The sequence below is a fragment of the Macaca mulatta genome, chromosome 4, assembly GCF_049350105.2.
Source record: "Macaca mulatta isolate MMU2019108-1 chromosome 4, T2T-MMU8v2.0, whole genome shotgun sequence".
In the NCBI taxonomy this organism is placed as follows: Eukaryota; Metazoa; Chordata; class Mammalia; order Primates; family Cercopithecidae; genus Macaca; species Macaca mulatta.
In genome coordinates, this window is record NC_133409.1 from 18,663,937 (window position 1) to 18,682,829 (window position 18,893).

Sequence of the window (18,893 nt, forward strand, 5' to 3'; positions counted from 1 at the left end):
GTAATGACTTGTGTCTTTATCTCCTATTCTTATGAAAAGATGTCAACTTTTTTTTATAGAAATTGAAATGAAATCTTCCACAGCAGTGCTTTTTCTGTGGGCACCCATACCTTATTTCTCAGTATTCCTACATCTCTTCACACCAAAGTAAACACCTCCTGTAAATTTTGAAACAGACAATGAAGCTAACTAATTGTTCTCATGTATACAAACAGTTTAGGCCAAGATTCAGGACAGTTCCTATGCTGTCAAACATGATTAGCCATCCCAAAGGGAAAGCAGCAAGGAGACAGAGAGAGAGAGAAGTGGTGGCCAGTTATGGGAAATGGAAGAAAGGCCTTTCTCTTACCTCTGGAGATGGTAGATGGTTGATATGGAAGATTACACTGGAACAAAGATTGCATTGCTGGCTTATGTCATTTATGCTCTACTTGTACTACATTATTATAGACTAGTTCTATTGTCTTGGTGGACAATAGAGGGTTTTATTTCAACATTATGTACAGACTGCCTGTATGGTCTCTTTCTTCCCTCCTCCAGATGCAGGAAGATATTTAGCATCCGATTTCTGAAGGAGCCATGTCAAAAAGAGGAGGTATAAACATTTTCTTTTTTTCCTCCTTTTTCTCCCATGTCAGCTTTCAAAGTCCCTTAATTCTTTTGTTTGTGATAGAAGAGTAAATCGTAGCCCATTACAGTGGCAGCCTTCTTGGGCAACAGTGTACGAACAAAACTGAGTAATAAAATATAACCCTAAAGGGATAATTTTCATTTCAAACAACTAAAGAGTAAGTGTTTAAGTAATTTAAGGAAAAAAATAGTTTAAGCATAAATACTTAGAAAATTCTGCTTTTAGGTAAAATCTCTAACTTCCTTCCCTCTTCTTGTTTCTACCTCATCATTTACATATGAAAAATGTGAAATTCTATGATCCCAAGTAGACACATAAATATATAATGCATAGCCAATGCACTTTCATAAGAATTGTTTAACTAAATCATGCTCTCTGATGTCATTTACTGGGATATATATTCAGTAATGTTGCCAGACCTTGTATTCAACTGAACTCTATATTCCGTCCAGTGTCTCGAATTCCTCTTACCATTGGTGAATCAATGCAAGTGGATTGGGACATACACAAAGTAGAGAATAAGCAAATCTTTTTTTTCTTAATTTGGACAAAAAAAAAAATGTCAGATAATTCATGACAACAATCCAGTCTCATTCTCCTAAATTTCCTAAATTATCCATGCCAGCTTCAGCAGTCAAGGACCATCTTTTGTTAAGAAGAAGCCTCTGTCCTCCAAATATGCTCAGCTTTAATTATCTCCAAATTAGCCTGGTCATCACAAGTTTGCCCTGATTAAACCACTTCACTGTTAGGGATACTGACCTGTCTCTTGCTAAAGAAAACTGGTGCAATGGGAATATGGTTTTTGTGTCACTTTGTATACTTAAACTTTTGGGCTGCAGTTTCCGCATCTTCAAGCAAGAATGAGTCATCAGTCTCAGAGGGATTGATGAGTATTGGACAGGTGATATCATGGGCAGCGGAGGGTTGGAAAATAAAGCATACTGGATTTAAGATTATGATAAACATAATTTGACATATGTCTTTCAAGTCACTGACTGAGTCCTTTTCATAACACTCATAGGTAAATCTTAGGCAAAATTTCTGCAAAATAAGTTCTTATATTTCTGGAAGGCTTAACATAAGCATGACTAATTTTATTGTTTCACTAATCAATGCAAACTTAATTCTCTGGGGAAATAAATAACACTTCCATGTAATATATCTTCTCTCCCTTTTATTTATATGGCTCCCACCTCATTTCCAACTCTTATCACACCACACCTTGAGTGTTGCAATAACTTCCCAACTGACCTTCCTCCTCTTGCCCCTCCCTCCTCTGGTTTATCCTGCAGATTGCCCTCCAGCTCTATTTTCTTAAAGCACTGAGAAGTTGCCAAGCTCCTACTCAAAATCTTTGAGTTCAGTGTCTATGGAATTAAGTCCAAACCCCTTAGCCCAGTAATCTGACTCTTAATGAATCTTCCAGTCTCAAGCGCTACTACTTTTCAAGGTTGAATGCAAAATACAATTTATTTTGAAGTATTTTCTGATCACAATCTGTCTTTCTAGACTCCATGTTATAGCTTCTGCAACACTGCATAGCACTGCCCTTCAATCTTTATCATAATGAAGTCTATCCTTCAGCTCCAGACAGTACTCCCACCATAGTTGGAATCCTTCTGTTCAAATTTTCTGGAACACAGGGTCTGCACCACAGCAATGGCATATCATCACTGCCCGGAATATTATATGTACAAATACAAGTCTTAGCTCTCCCACCAGACTGAAACTCAATGGAAAGCAGAAGTCGTATCTTGCAGGGCACAGTACCTAACACATTGCCTCGTTAGGGGAGGGAGATGTCATTACCTGAATAATCATTGATTGAATGAATTAATGAAACCAATAAACATAAATGCAGAGCTATGATTTTAAAAAAGTAAATTTTAAAAGAAATTATCTGTCAGTAAAATGGCCAACATAGAATATAAGCAAAACAAGTAATAAACGATTTCTTATGAAAATTTCAAACGGAAGATGATAACTTTTTATTAAGAATAGATGCTTGTATGTATCCTACCTGCATTAGAACTAAATACTGTCAACCCAACACCATGCTTTTGTAGGTAAAACAAGTGAATCTTTACCATCAGTGGATGCTCTAGTATTCTAGAAATGAACTGGTAATTTATATTATTAAATGCCTGGTAGTTATAAGCATCAATGGACTCATGATCAATTAACAAAAATGATTCTATCTGCAAGATAGTGCATGTCTGGATAATGAATTCCATTAATGCTATGCAGGAGTTCGGAGCTGGAAATCTGAAAGCATTTACAAAGATAATGTTTACACCAGTCTTTGAATGCCCTGGCAAGGCAAACCATAAAAGTTAATAAATTAGTGATTCAAGGGTGGAAGGGAGACCATATCACAACCATTGGAAGGATTTTGAATGATCTAATAAAATGACCTATCCTATATATAAAATGTTATATGGGAAACAATCCTTCAGAATTTATTGATACTGTAAGGCTTTATTCCTCACACAATAAAAAGTAATTATCATAACACTAGACTGCCAGATGAATGCCAATTTAATTAAGGAAATGACTTAAATATGCCATAGATACATTGTTCTTTTACATCAAAAGACCTGACATTACACAGACCTAAAATATTTCCTGTCTTCTAAGTATGAAATAATACAAACTTTGGTTCTATGTGTGCTTTCCCATAAATGCCATTTTTAGAAGCACATAAATAACATAGTTTCATGTTCATAGACCAAGGGATGAAAAGCAGAACCAAAAGGCAGTTTTTACCTTGTGTGTCAGGTTACTTATACTAGGGAATCCCCTAGAGCAATCTGTTGACTTCTTGGATACCCAAGTACCATCAGCTGCTGGTGACACAGGAAGAAGGATAAATGAAGAGGTTGAGTGTGTGATTTTATGAATGGATGCCAGAAATTGTACCAAGGAAGGTTTCATTTAGACTTTCAAGTCTTTACTCCTTTTAAAATTACAAATTGCAAAAATGCAAACAAACAAATTTTAAAGCTTTTATCAGTCATATGTATGTTGGTGCTAGTGGAGGATTTGAAAACCCAAAACCTTGGAAAGGGAAGAGGAGGATGGGGAGGAGTGGGATAAAGAGAGCCAAGTTTAGAAGACAGCATATTAATGAGGAAAGAAGGGTATATAACATTATCCTGGAGAGACCTAGACACCAATCTAAACCTTGCCTACTTCCCAGCTTTGACTATTGTCACCCCCGATACACTCCTTTTATTATAGCTTTACTTTGATGTTTACTGGTTTCATTAATTTATTCACTCAGTAATCAGTTCAAATTTATCATCCCATACTGTGGAAGTGGTGGAACTTCTGCCAAGAGATGGTGACCTCAGCTTCTTAAGGATAGCCCTCTTGCTGATAAAGCCATTCATGCACAGTAAATTTAACTGTGGAAAGGCACTAAAGGAAGGTGTTTCAAACACTGAAAGTATGATTAGGAAAACCATGCAATTTATCATGTAAATGAGTATACAAAAGGGGGCATTATTTATAATTATATCAGGTCTACAGGCAGACAGGTAAACTAGAATGTATGGTTATCCTATTTACAAATCTGTGTTTGGCCATGAAAAACTATTACTGTCTTTCTGGTGTATTGGATAATTGATTTTTATCTTTGTTTTGAGAGTTGAATGATAGATTCCATACCTACTACTGTTTATAAATATTTGTTTTCTAATTCCTGATCTAATTTTCAGCAATATGTTAGATGCTTAGATGCTTAATCTAATAAATTATTCACAGCTGACCCTAGCATGAAAAGTGGCAGGCATACACAGCTGCAAAGATAGTTAGAAGCTTCTCCAAAAGGAAGCCAGTTCTTTTTCTTCTTTTTGAGACAAAGTCTTGCTCTGTCTCCCAGGCTGGAGTGCAGTGGTGCAATCTCAGCTCACTGCAACCTCCGCCTCCCGAGTTGAAGCGATTTTCCTGCCTCAGCCTTCCGAGTAGCTGGGATTACAGGCGTGCACCACCACACCCAGCTAATTTTTGTATTTTTAGTAGAGACAGGGTTTCACCATGTTGGTCAGACTGGTCTTAAACTCCCGACCTCATGTGATCTGCCTGCCTCGGCCTCCCAAAATGTTGGGATTACAGGCATGAGCCACCGTGCCCGGCCAGAAGCCAGTTCTTTAACACAGGATAGACATTGTTCCTGGAAGGCTTTGAGACAAGAAGGATCTGGAAAGGAGGCTAAGTCATTGCAGAAGGAATAAAAATTTTTTTAGCATCTGAAAGAAAATGCTGAGTAAGAGAGAAAAAACAGTTTCTGAAATCTCTGGTAAAAAAGAGTGAATGGCTGATTTATTTTTAAACGATATGCTTTAGTTTTATTTTTATATTTCCATACTTTGCACTGGGTTGATTCCCATAATGTCATGCTATGGCTGCGTGATATGGTTTGGATGTGGCCCTGCCCAAATCTCATCTTGACTTGTAGCTCCCATAATCCCCATGTGTCATGGGAGGGACTTGGTGGGAGGTAATTGAATCATGGAGGGAGTTACTTCCATGCTGTTCTTGTGATAATGAGTGAATTCTCATGAGATCTGATGGTTTTATGAGGGGTTTTTCATCCCCTTCGCTCTATACTTCTCCTTGCTGCTGTCATGTGAAGAAGGACATGTTTGCTTCCCCTTCCACCATGATTGTAAGTTTCCTGAGGCCTCCCTAGTCATGCTGAACTGTGAATCAATTATACCTCTTTCCTTTGTAAATTACCCAGTCTCTGTTATGTCTGCATTGGCAGTGTGGGAACAGACTAACACACTGCTCTTCCAGTTTATCTCCTCAAAAAGTACAGGCTCTGTGTGATTTTATAATTCCCAAGTAAAGACTCTTATGGCCCAAGGACAGAATCCATCAGTAAGAACAGACTGTGCATCATGTGGAGCAATCCTTTGGCCTCTTTTGACTTTGCTGTCTCTGTGTAGGCAATAGACAGGATCACTCAGGAAATTCTAAGAGTTAACTTCCTGAGCTAATTTAACAACAGCAAAAAAGTGTTGCTAAGAATGATCCAAGGAATTTCGGTTTAAAGACCTGCAAATACTTTCAATTCTGCACTGTGGTTTTTGTCAAAAAAGCAGAGGCTGCATTTTAATGTGATCACATGCCCATACCAGGTCCTGATTTTCCTAAATTGCGCTTACTAAATAGAATTCCTTTATCAAAGTACAGACCCACTTTTGCCCCAAGGGGCATACTATTCTAGTTCTCCAATGAAACTTCATTCTGTAGAGTTCAAGGTTGAGCCAAAGCTGTAATAAATCCACCTCTAAACACTTCCATTAATTTATCATAAGATTTTAAATTATTTTATTCTATATATTCTGTTTTAATAGACCAGAATATATATGGCAGTAGAAGTTAATCCATTAGCCTTTTAGCTTACTTATTTTCTATCAATTTATTTTGGTTAGTAACGTATTTATTACAATGCTCTTGGCTGAGTAAAACATGAAATGAATAGTTTTCCTGATAGTTGAGAACATGGAAAAGGCTAACAGGAACTTTTCCACATTTCTCTTCTCCATCTCTTCTAACACTGTCAAAAAAAAAAAAAAAAAAAAAATCAGCTTTTAGTTTGATCTTCTAAATGTGCTTTTCAAAAACTCTGAGTAAATTTAATTGTGGAATCTTTAAAATGCCAACAGTGAGTGTTTCCTTATGCACAGCCTTTAGTAGAGCAGCCTAGGTTGTCATGGTGAAATGGGTCAACGCTGTTTGCCAGGCAGCCTATGAAACTGCAAGCAGGCTACTGGCGTAGTGATAGCAGCACAGGCCAAAGCAGTCCACAATCTATAGCTGAATCTAGGTCACGAGGATTATTTGATGCTGCAGCTGTCCATGTGGGACTTCCATCTCCAACAGGGCTCACAAAGCCCTCATGCACACTGGGCATCCCCTGTAGCTGTAAACACTGCCATTCTGCTAGATCTCCTCCTTCTGCTGGCCATGTGTTAGTCTTTGCATTTCATTGAGGGCTGTGAGCCATGTGAGCTGGAAAACATTCTTCGTGTGTGTATGTGTGTGTGTGTGTGTGTGTGTGTGTGTGTGTGTGTGTGTGTGTGTGTGTATAAAAAGATACAGAGAGACAGAAATCTTGCTCTGGAGACTGCATACTGAAATTTCTCCCATTTAAATACATATTTCTGCAGAGTGAGCTAAATATTAATATCACATTCCTCTGTTAATGTAAAAACCAGCAGCAAGATTTGGCAGCTTATTAAAAAAAGAAGAAGAAGAACTTGGGCTTTTCTCCATACACAACATGTGTATTATTTTCCCTGAGCACCATTTGAGTGAACACCACGTCCACAGTGCGTCTGAAATGGCAGAGATTCAGTGACACTGGCAGGCAGCTGAGATGGCAGAGGGCTTAGGCACCACTGGCCACACGACTGTTTAACAAAGCTCTTATTGCTAGGAAAACTCTAAATTATTCTTTCACATCAGAACTTTAAATTACACATTTGTGTTTATTTATTTGACAGGACTTTTAAAATATGCATTTTTAAAATGTACTTTTTCTTTTCTATTTAAAAGTGGTGATCGGCATTTTGAATACAGACAAGCAATCTTCCTTAGCACTGATTTTTTTTTTTTTTTTTAATAAATAGAGACAGGATCTCACCATGTTGCCCAGGCTAATCTCAGACTCCTGGGCTCAGGCAGTTCTCTCACCTCAGCCTCCCAAAGTGCTGGAATTACAGGTGTGAGCCACTGCAATCGGCCAGCATTGATATTTTTATGAGTCCTTTTTTTTTTTTTTTTTTTTTCTGTTGCTTTTCCCATTTGGGCTACATTGTCTAATTGAAGAGCACACATTTTAGAAATTGTCTAAATGTGAGTTAGGATTTCCAAATTTTCAGACTAAAAGCTGGATGTACACATATGCACTCATAATATGTCACTAGCTGCTACCTACCCTGCACTGTGTAAAAATCTTAAAACAAAGGGGTCTTTTCTCAATTTAAGAAAGGGAAAAAATTCTTTCTATCTCTACAATAGTAAGTATGTGAGACAAGAAGGAATATTTATATTTATCTACCTCTTCCTTCAAAGAAAAATGTTTAAATAAATAGCAGAAGGAGATATGACATAAAACCCCAAATATCAAGATACTGACAAAGAGAGGAGGAAGACAATATTGGATGGAATGATGATCAAGTGAAAGGATTAACTTTGAAAAGGAAATAACACTTTGAAAAGAGGGGAAGGAAGCGAGGATGGTTACAAGCCCAAGTAAGTTTGAAAGATAATGGACAAGAAGTCAAGTAAATTTTTGCCTTAGCTAGGTATCTAAGACGATTACGAATGAAAACAGTGGTAATTTTATTCAGTGTTTGTTATACATTAGGCAGCATGTTAAATGTTTTCATGTTCTGTTACAATGAGTCCTTCCTGCAACACTGGGAGATCCAACATTATGGCCCCCATTTCACACATGAGAAAATGTGTCTCTGTGTGTGTGTTCAGGCGTGTGCACATGTGTGCACAAAGTGTTAATAAGTTGACTAGAATCTCAAAGACAGTGGTGGTCAGTGGTGGTTAGATGTAGGTAGTCTCCCTCCAAACCCCATGTTTAACTGCCACAAGGTAGGCATTTCTCCAGCTATAATCACCCAATGGCTAATTGTTGCCCACTGCCCAGATAAAATCAATTCACTGAGACAGACGTATTTCAGTAGAGAAAGAGTTTAATAACGGCAGGGCTAGTTGAGTGGAAGGATGGGAGTAATTGCTCAAACCAGCCTCCCCAAGAACTCAGAGGCTAGAGTTTTATGGATAATTGGGCAGGCAGGGGAGTCAGGGGTGGGTGCTGCTGACTGGTTGGGAACGACAACATAGGGGTGTGGAAAATGGTTCTTGTGCACTGAGTTAGCCTCTGTGTGGGGGCCACAGGACAGGTTGAGTCATGAGTCGTGGCTCTGGGTGGGGTCAGTGAGGTGCCAGAATGCAAAAGCCTGAAAAACATCTCAAAAGACTAATCTCAGGTTCTACAATAGTGATGTTATCTATAGGAGAATTTGGGGAAGTCACAAATCTTGTGCCTCTGGCCACCTGACCCCTGAGCAGGAAGAGATTATAGAAAAGCCAACTGGAGATTAATGTCTGTTTATCATTTACTACACCTACATTTTAGCAGAGTCCAGGCCTCTCCCATAATCCTAATCTTGTGGCCTTTCATTAGTCTTACAAAGGCAGTTTCAGCTCCTGAACAAGAAAGGGGTCCGTTTTAGGGAGGGACTTCTTGTTTCAAAGTTAAACTATAAATCAAATGACTCCCATGGTTAGCTGGGCCTATGCCCAAGAGTGAGTGAGGGTAGCCAGCCTGTGAGGCTAGAAGCAAGATGGAGTCAGCCATGGTAGACTTCTCTCACTGTAATCATCTTTACAAAGTTGTTTTCACAGCCACGTGCCCTTCATGTGGTACTTCAAACAAGGAACATATATTCCTATCGCCATCCCATCACTTCCTATCAAGAGCTATACCCTCCCTGCTTCCTCCTTGAACCGTATTTTTTTTTTTTTTTTTTTTTTTTTTTTTTTTTTTTTTTTTTTGAGACGGAGTCTCGCTCTGTCGCCCAGGCTGGAGTGCAGTGGCCGGATCTCAGCTCACTGCAAGCTCCGCCTCCCGGGTTCACGCCATTCTCCCGCCTCAGCCTCCCAAGTAGCTGAGACTACAGGCGCCCGCCACCACGCCCGGCTAGTTTTTTGTATTTTTAGTAGAGACGGGGTTTCACCATGTTAGCCAGGATAGTCTCGATCTCCTGACCTCGTGATCCACCCGCCTCGGCCTCCCAAAGTGCTGGGATTACAGGCTTGAGCCACCGCGCCCGGCCCTTGAACCGTATTTATGAATTCAAAACCCAGATGAGATTCCAGCCACACACAGAAGCCCATGCCTCGTGCCCTCTGCTTCCTCTGCTTCCTGGAGCATAACTTGCTATGCATTCATATGGCACTGCCTGCGATTACTGGGCATTATCCTGAATGATCTGCTTGGAGATATGTCCTGTATCCATATCCAGTGGAAAAGCATCTTGAGGTCAGGAACTACATCATGCACTTCTTCCACGGCATCTATTGCTGGTGTAGCCTGTGAAGGCACCTAAGGAACATTATTTGACTGCCCCTTCCAAAAATAAATTTTAGTATAGACGCTGTAAATAAACAAGGTCTATAAAAACACCTCTATCATAATCTGAGATGTGTGGTTTCAGCTTTGACCTGCCTCGCCTCTTAGCAGACTCTACATGGATGTGGTGCCCAAGGGTGATCACACAAGGAGCAGTGGGCAGCAAATCCAGTGTCCTGAGTTTGAGTTCTGAACTGTCTTGCATTCCCTATTCAGGTATCCCTCTGTTCCCCTAGCAGGCTTATTTCCAATGCTCATCAGTTTCTCAATTAGACAATTTGTTCTGTGGAAATGCAAAGTTTTAGAGTCAGGCAATTAACAACTGAGGAACCTTGAGCAAATTACTCAGTCTCTCTGAGCCTCAGTTTCTTATTTACAAAGGAATGATAATGATTCTTACCTCAGAATCTCTATGACAGCCTCATGTGGTTGTAGTAAAGATTAAAAGAAGCAATCAATATATGTAAGGTGCCTGACACAGCAGACATTCAATATATATTAATGTCCCTTTCTCTCATTATTCCTGTACAAAAACAAAAGCCACAGTCACCTAATAGATAAAGTACTGGCCTCCTTTAAAAAAAAAAAAAAAAAAAAAAAGGAGGCAATGTATCTGTATAGCCATTCCAAAAGGGTGACAACTATATTGATATTTAATGTTTAATTAAAGATTTGCTATTTACAAAGGGCTTTTACACGTCTTGGCATTAATCCTCAGAAAAAGTTCCATAAAGTAATCCAAGCAAGGATTATTATCCTATTTATTTTACAAGGGAAAAATGAAACAACATTTTGAGTGCCCTCAAATTACACAAACTTCCTCAACTACTAAGTCACAAAGCTTTGTCTTAAACCTAGAGAATTAAGATATTTCTGGGAAAGTAGCAGAAAGTGCCCAGACTGGGCTCTAGTGCATGTGACTCTTGTAAAAAACTTAGCACAGGACATTCAGTATGCATTCCCTGAGCCATCACAGCGAGGGATTTTGCTTCTTTTCTCCCGCAACCATCCTCAGGTTATGCTCCCTTTTAGGAACATTCTCAGCATAGAAGAGAAAAGTATCCCCTTCCCATTTCCAAGAAGTGTTAAGAACATGGTGACATCTATCCACTTCTCTTCCATCTAAGGAAAGAGGCATGGCAAAAAGTCTGGGAGGCGCTGTGCACATTGTATGGTATGATGCAAATGATTTCAGCTTGAGGTGCCTCCATTTTCAGCTGCAGTATAGAGTCGATTTAATTGTGTCTTTTTTGTGATAGATAATTCATGAAACTGGTAGTGATATGGTTTAAGTTGGCAAAGGTGCTAGATAATCTCAACATAATAATCAGAAATGACCCTCTGGAAACTAAATTTAAAAATTGGAAAGTAAAATTTCAAAAGAATGCCACGTACGATGGTCTCAAAAGACACACAAATTTAGAAATAAATTTAGACAAAAATTGTGCAAGAGTTTTACACAGAAATCTGTAAGACATTGCTAGGGAAATTTTTAAAGAGTTGAAAAATGGAGATAATACTACGTTTATGGATTGGAAGACTTAGTATTGTTCTCCATTCTTAGTAAATTACTCTACAGATTTGATGTAATCCCAATCAAAATCTGGCAAGATTTTTTAAAAGAAATTCACAAGCTTATTTTAAATTAAATTAAAAAGAAAAGAATCTAAGGGGGAAAAACAATGTTTAAAAAGACAACTTACACTACTTGATTTTAAAATCTAACTATGAAGCTATAGCAATCGAGATGGTGGAATAGAATAGAAAGTTCTGAAATAGATCCAAACATGTATAATGACCCTATGGTATGCAAAGATTTTTTAGATAAAAAAGGAAAAATCACTGAAAATAATTTTTTATTAAAAATTTCAAAGTGCTTAAATTGGACTTTTTCAAAAGTAAATCCTTCTGCTGTCTTCAAAAAATAAAAAATGAAAAAGTGGACTGGAACAAAATATTTGCAACACCTTAACTGATACAGGAGTATATCCAGAAACCATAAAGCACATATCCAACTCAATAGGAAGGCAATTAATACAATTTATTTAAAAGGGCAAAAGATTTTAGTAGACTCTTCACAAAGACATGTGAATATCCAAGATGTTAAACATTAGTCATTTTGGGAATATAAATTACAATCAATGTGATATTACTCTATACTCCCTAGAATAACTAAAATTAAAGATTGGCAATATCAAATGTTGCCAAGGATGTGAAGAAATGGGAATTTTCATGCATTGCTGGTGAGAGTGTAAAATGGTACAACTACTTTGAAAAGCAGTTTAGCAGTTTCTGAGAAAGTCAAAAACATACTTAAGCATAAAACCCAGCAATCCCCCTCCCGGGTGTTTACTCAAGAGAAATAAAAACACATGTGTACACAAAAGACTTGTGCATCAACTTTCATAGCAGCTTTATTCATAATGGCCCAAACCTATCATCAATGCAATGTTCACCAGGTGAATAAACAAATTAAGGTATGGTAAAATATCTTAATAACTTTTTAAAAAATGACACATCACCACAGGATTGAATCACATAGACATTACGTTGAGTGAAAGAAGACAATACAAATAAATGCACAGTGCATGATTTTACTGTGTGAAATTATAAAACAGGCAAAGTCGGCTGGGTGTTGTGGCTCATGCCTGATAATCCCAGCATTTTGAGAGGCCAAGGTGGGCAGATCACCTGAGGTCAGGAGTTCGAGACCAGCCTGGCCAATGTGGTGAAACCATATCTCTGCAAAAACATAAAAATTAGCCAGGTGTAGTGGCTGGCACCTGTAATCCCCGCTACTCGGGAGGCTGAGGTAGGAGAATCACTTGAACCCGGGAGGCAGAGGTTGCAGTGAACTGAGATCTCACCATTGCACTCAAGCCTGGGCAACAAGAGCAAGACTCTGTCAAAAAAAAAAAAAGAAAGAAAGAAAGAAAAGAAAAGAAAGAAAGAAAGAAAGAAAGAAAGAAAGAAAGAAAGAAAGGAAGGAAGGAAGGAAGGAAGGAAGGAAGGAAGGAAGGAAGAAAGAAAGAAAGAAAGAAAGAAAGAAAGAAAGAAAGAAAGAAAGAAAGAAAGAAAGAAAGAAAGAAAGAAAGAAAGAAAAGGCAGAGTTAATCTACAATAAAAATCAGATCAGCAGTTTCCTAAGTAGAGGAGAAAGGTAATTGATCACAAGTGGTCTAAGGAAGCTTTCTGGGGAGGTCAAAATTATTCTACATCTTGATCTGGGTGATGTTCTACAGTGTCATAAACTTGAATATTTAAAATATGTGAATTTTATTGCATGTACATTATATTTCAATAAGGTTGATTTTTTCAAAAATCGACCTTGGTCAAACTTCGGTAAGTACTCTTTCTTTATCACTTTATAAAAATGTATGCAAATACATGTCTAGAACAGAGATTAGTCTGCATGAGGGTATAGATTCCACTGAGTTCCCCTCTCAATGTTCCAAGTACTAGTCTCCCCGGAACATCAGTTCTGATATTCTTAAGATGGTGAGTAGCGAAAGAGGGTAATATTTCTAAAACTACTAACTAAATTAGATGATGATTATGCCCACAAACAAAGTTCCAAAAGCTTTTTGAAAAAGATTTTATTATGGAAAATTACAAACATATGCAAGAAGAGAGTATAGCATAATAAATGTTTATGTACCCATCATGTAGCTTCAAGAGTCATCACTGCCTGTTTATCTATATCCCTATACACCCCTCTCCCTGCCTCCCATTGAATTATTTTAAAGTAAATCCTGGGGGTCATATCATTTCATCTGTAAATGCAAGAAGCTCTGAAATTGGATTCATTTGCTCACACTGTGTCCTCTGCTTGAAATGTTTATCCCTTGCTCTTTATATGGCTGGTTCCTTCTCATCTTTCAGGTGAGACCTTTTCAGAAAGATCTTCCCTGGTCTCCCTGTCTAAAATAACTCACCTTCTACCTGAACCCAGCTACTTTTTGTCCTGGTAATGTGGACCCTGGGCTTTTATATCATTTTCCACAATTTGTAATTATTAGTTACTGGTTTTTGTCTGTCTTCTCAACTACATTCTCACTGCCACTGGCATAGTGCTATCAGTGTCTGGAAGGTGATTAATAAATGATAGCTCCTCATTAATGAGGCATCTGAACAATCAGCTTTTCAGAGGTCAACAATGAACATTTCTCTTATATGTGGTGATGGTCTGGATAACCATCAAAGATGAGTTGGTATTGCTTTTCCAGAGTTTTCTAAAACCTTATCCTAAAGTATCAAGTAGCCAATAGAAGTAGTTCTTCTTTTGTATGTTTTTGTAAGAGTTATGGAATGTTATAAGTGAAAGAGGCTTGAGAAATAACCTACATTCATAGATCTGTGGCTTTTAAAATGAAAAGAATCCTTAGAAAACATTTTGTTGAACCGATAACAGATAAGAAAAGTTTATAACCCATATCTAATGTTGCAGAATTTGTGATTTACAAATGGCCATAATCTGAAACCTTCATCTAGAAAAATAGTCCATTTACTTGAGTGAGAATTAAACCTCATAAAATATCAGAAAAATAACTCAATTTTATACTATCTATATACATAGTATACTCAGTTAAGTCATTTATTTGACAAATATTTATTTCCAACCCATTATGTTCCAAAAACCATTCTTACAGCTGCATCAGCGAACATAACAATAAAGCTTACACTCTAGCCCATGTGTCAATATCGTAAAAGTACATCCTCTTGAATTTGCTATAGGATCATCGTAAGGTAATTTAGAAGAAAACACTTTTTATTATGTACTCAATAAAGGCAGAATACAGCATTTCCTTATCATCGAGCATATAATACCAAAATCCCAATGTCATTATTTAGCTTCTTCGCTTTCTAAACTCTGACGAATGAGCCCCCTTGTATAACAACCCTGGGATGGAATAAGATGCACTGTTGGGTCCAGAAGTGCCCAAAACACCTAATACATACACATTTGAGTTTCAGATGACCCAAAATCAATCATTGTGCCACGTCTGATTCATTTTCTTCTTCTTCTTCTTCCTTTTTTTTTTTTTTTTTTTTTTTTTTTTTGAGATAGAGTCTTGCTCCGTCACCCAGGCTGGAATGCAGTGGTATGGTCTCAGCTCACTGCAATCTCTGCCTCCCGGGTCTGGACAATTCTCCTGCCTCAGCCACCCAAGTAGTTGGGACTACAGGTGCCCACCACAATGCCCAGCTAATTTTTGTATTTTTAGTGGAGATGGGGTTTCACCATCTTCACCAGGCTGGCCTCAATCTCCTGACCTCAGGTAATCCACCGCCTCAGCTTCTCAAAATGCTGGAGTTACAGGCATAAGCCACCCCACCTGGCCCTGCCAAGTCTGATTCATAAAGAAAGCTAGCCTCCATCCCATTTTCTCCAAAAACTTATGTAAACTATTCTATCCACTTTCCTCACAATTCATTCACTCTTGTCAGAGCACTATTCCCAAGGTGTAGTTTGGGAAATATGGGTGTCACACTGATACTTTCTTTTACATTGGAGATAGGGTCAGAGGCAACCTCAGAAGTGAAGGGGCAGCAGCTAAGGAGATGGGGACAAGCAGCAAGAGGGAAGGTAGGATTGGAACAAGACTGGAGCAGGTGCAAGAGTCTCTCCTATCATCGCAGCCTGATGTCACTCCTCTGATCTCTGTCTCTCCAGGATTCTCTTCCACCTCCACTAAATGCAAGGGAGTTTTCCTAATTCCCTGATAAAAATTATTCTGATTCTCTGGATATTTGCTTAGCTCTCTAGTGACGTTTCTGGGAACTCTAGTTAGACTTGCTGCTTTACCTGCAGTCCAGGAAGTATCCACTCTGTGTGATCACAACACAACAGAACAGGAAAGTCAGCCTAATAGTGTGAGATTTTGAAACAATCAAGCTACAATAATTTTTTGTTACCCTTCTAGAAAAGAAAATAACATGCACTGCAGTTTTAGAATTATAAAATAATGCAAATGTCTTATTTTAACAGCTCAGATCTCAGTTGCCAAGTAACAAAACCCACAAGTTCTCTGTATTTTCCATGAGCTTTCAAAGTTTGTTTCTGGCATACTTCAAGGCAAGGAGGAACTTGTTGCTAAATATATTGAGTGTTCTCCCACAAGAAATTTGGGGACTTCTCAGAAAAACCTGGGAGGTAGAAGGGGTGATTGAAAAGTCACCACTAGCTTTTCCTTTTGAGCTGTTAAATCTTTTACTAATGAAAGACAAAGACTAATTGTTCTTCTCCAGGATGAATGTTGCTTTGAGAAGCTAGAGGCATTTCTGAAAAGATGCAGCATTACCCTGGTGAGTTCAAGAAAGGGCGTGTTGGAGAACAACATCAAGATTCTATCTTCCTTGTAGTTTTCAAACACTCCTAAACCTGCAAAATTCTAGTCAGTGCACAGAACTAGATGTCCAACCCTATGTCTTGTCTCTCTGTCCCATACTGTTGGTGAAAATCAACATCGGCCTCCTCTAAATTCTTGTATACCTTATTCTCAATATAAGCTCTGGGTACTCATCACATGCTTCTCTGCTACTGGTGAACCCTGTGCACTTGTGATACCCCTAACTAGATGACAAGCTTCCACAGGGCAGATACTTCTTATATTTCTTGTTTAATCCCCCACTGGCCTAGGAAAAATGCTCTATACATAACTTCTACATAAAAAATGTATTAAGTGACTAAATATACCATATATGCCTAAGCTAAGGGAACAAAAATATTATATGCCCCAAGTTCCCTGTTTCTTTCCCTAAATAACACACACACACACACACACACACACACACACACACACACACACACACACACCCCTATAGATACTAACAGGAAAGCCTATTCTTTATTTCCATTAGCTTCCATTTCTAACTTCTTTTGACCTACACTGATTTGTTATAGTAAAATACATGAGGCCAGGCGCGGTGGCTCACGCCTGTAATCCCAGCACTTTGGGAGGCCGAGGTGGACAGATCACCTGAGGTCAGGAGTTCGAGACCAGCCTGGCCAGCATGGCAAAATCCTGTCTCTACTAAAAATACAAAAACTTAGCCAGGCATGGTGGTGCACGCCTGTAATCCCAGATATTTGGAAGGCTGAGGCAGGAGAATTGCTTGAACCTGGGAGGCAGAGGTTGTGGTGAGCTGAGATCAGACCACCGCACTTCAGCCTGGGTCACAGAGGGAGACTCTGTCTCAAAAATAATAATAAAAAAATAAAAAATTATATATATATATGATTTATATAATAATTTTTATGTACATATATTTATACATAAATTTATATGTAACTATGTGTGTGTGTGTGTATATATATTAGTATATATATACTATGTGTGTGTGTGTATATATATATATTAATAAAGGGGCCTGTACTTAGTTACACACTGTTTGTCTTCAATTCCGTGATTCCGTAGAATCACAGTGTTCCATGGCTTTCCCCCTATTTCTTGTTTTCTGGTCTCTTTGCAGGCTCCTGCTGTGCCCCATCCCTTGGCTGCTTGCACTCCTCAGAATTGTGCCCATGTTCCTGCCTCAGCAATCACCCCAGATCATACCATCCATTACCATCTACATGCTGGTGACTGCCAATTTTCTGTCTTTAGACTAGCACTCTCCTCTGAGTGCTAGGCCCACAGAACTAATTGCCTACTGGACTTCTGCATATAGTGTCCCATAGACACCTCGAACCCTACATGACGCAAACCCGAATCATCTTCCTGTGTTCCTGATCTTTGAAAATGATCATTAAGCCAATTACCTAAAGCAGACACTGTCCCCTTGACCTGGCTAACCACCAGTTATCAATGGCTGCCGGCTCTACTTCTCCCGTATATCCCTTTATCTCTATGATCACCAGGCTAGTTAGGCACCAGTGTCTCTCACCATACTACTGCAGTCTTATTCTAACAGGTCTCTCTACAGATGTATGGGTTTAACCCTTTCAGGTTATGTAATGCTGAGGTCAGAGTGATCGTTCTAAAATATAAATTTGATCAATTCCTTAACTTGACTTACAAACTTTTATGCAACCTCATCCAGCCCCAACACCAGCCTTCCTTCTATCCCATCTAAATGTCTTTCCTACATCAAACGTGCCACGCTCTCTCTTATTTTTGAGTCTTGGCTCATGCTGTTGCGTTGGCCTATCACACTTTTTCTGACCCCATCCCAGCTTTGTCTTAATGCTTATTCTTCATTTTAGTCTCTGTCTCTTCCAAGAAACCTTTTCCAGCTCCCAAGTACAGGTTAGGTGTTAGGTTCCTCCTTGGTATTCGCAGAGCGTGTGTATTCTCTCTTTGATAGCATTCACCAAATCATTTGCTGGATTAGCCTAGGCTATTTTTCTTCTGACTGTCATATTAGCCACTCCCATGAGGACATAGATTCTATCTGCTTTGTTCAAAGTTTAATCCCCAGCAGCTGGCCCAATACCTAGAACACAGTATACATTCAGAAAGTATTTGCTGATGAGAGTCTTGAATAATACATCACATGAAATCACTTTCCTAAAGTGAGTGGGATATCCTAAAGAGAAAAACATTTCTTACCTTGTATTTAAATCCAGATGTGGGTTTTCCCCTTTCTCAGCCTTTTTGGTTGTTTTAGTTATCAAGCAAAGATGATTTCCTTATTGAGTGAGGTAGAGACAGGGACAGTACAGCAGAAACAGAGACGAACAGTTCCAGTGTCCAGTGAGAGCAGACTTCCCTTTCTCACCAGGTTCACACAGCGTGGGGGCCTAAAAGCCTCTATGATGCTTCCCCTGGAACTGCTCTTTTCTTTGATTTATGACGGGTTTGAGATGGAGCCAATAATAATGTGCATTCCAAACTTCTGGTACACTCTGGAAGGCTGCAGATAGATTTTCTATGCGCATTAAATACATAATAATGATGGTCATTCAGACCTCATACTTGGCAGACTGTACATTGAAGAGGACCTGTTTCTTATTTGGCAGTTCAAACCACCTGGAATGACCATTAAATTCAAAGGGATTTTGTGTTTGACTTTCTCCAAGTAGATTCTGAGTAAGATAAGAACAAGAGTGGTCTATTCATTGGTTAGTAACCACCTTAATCTGTGAATTTCAAA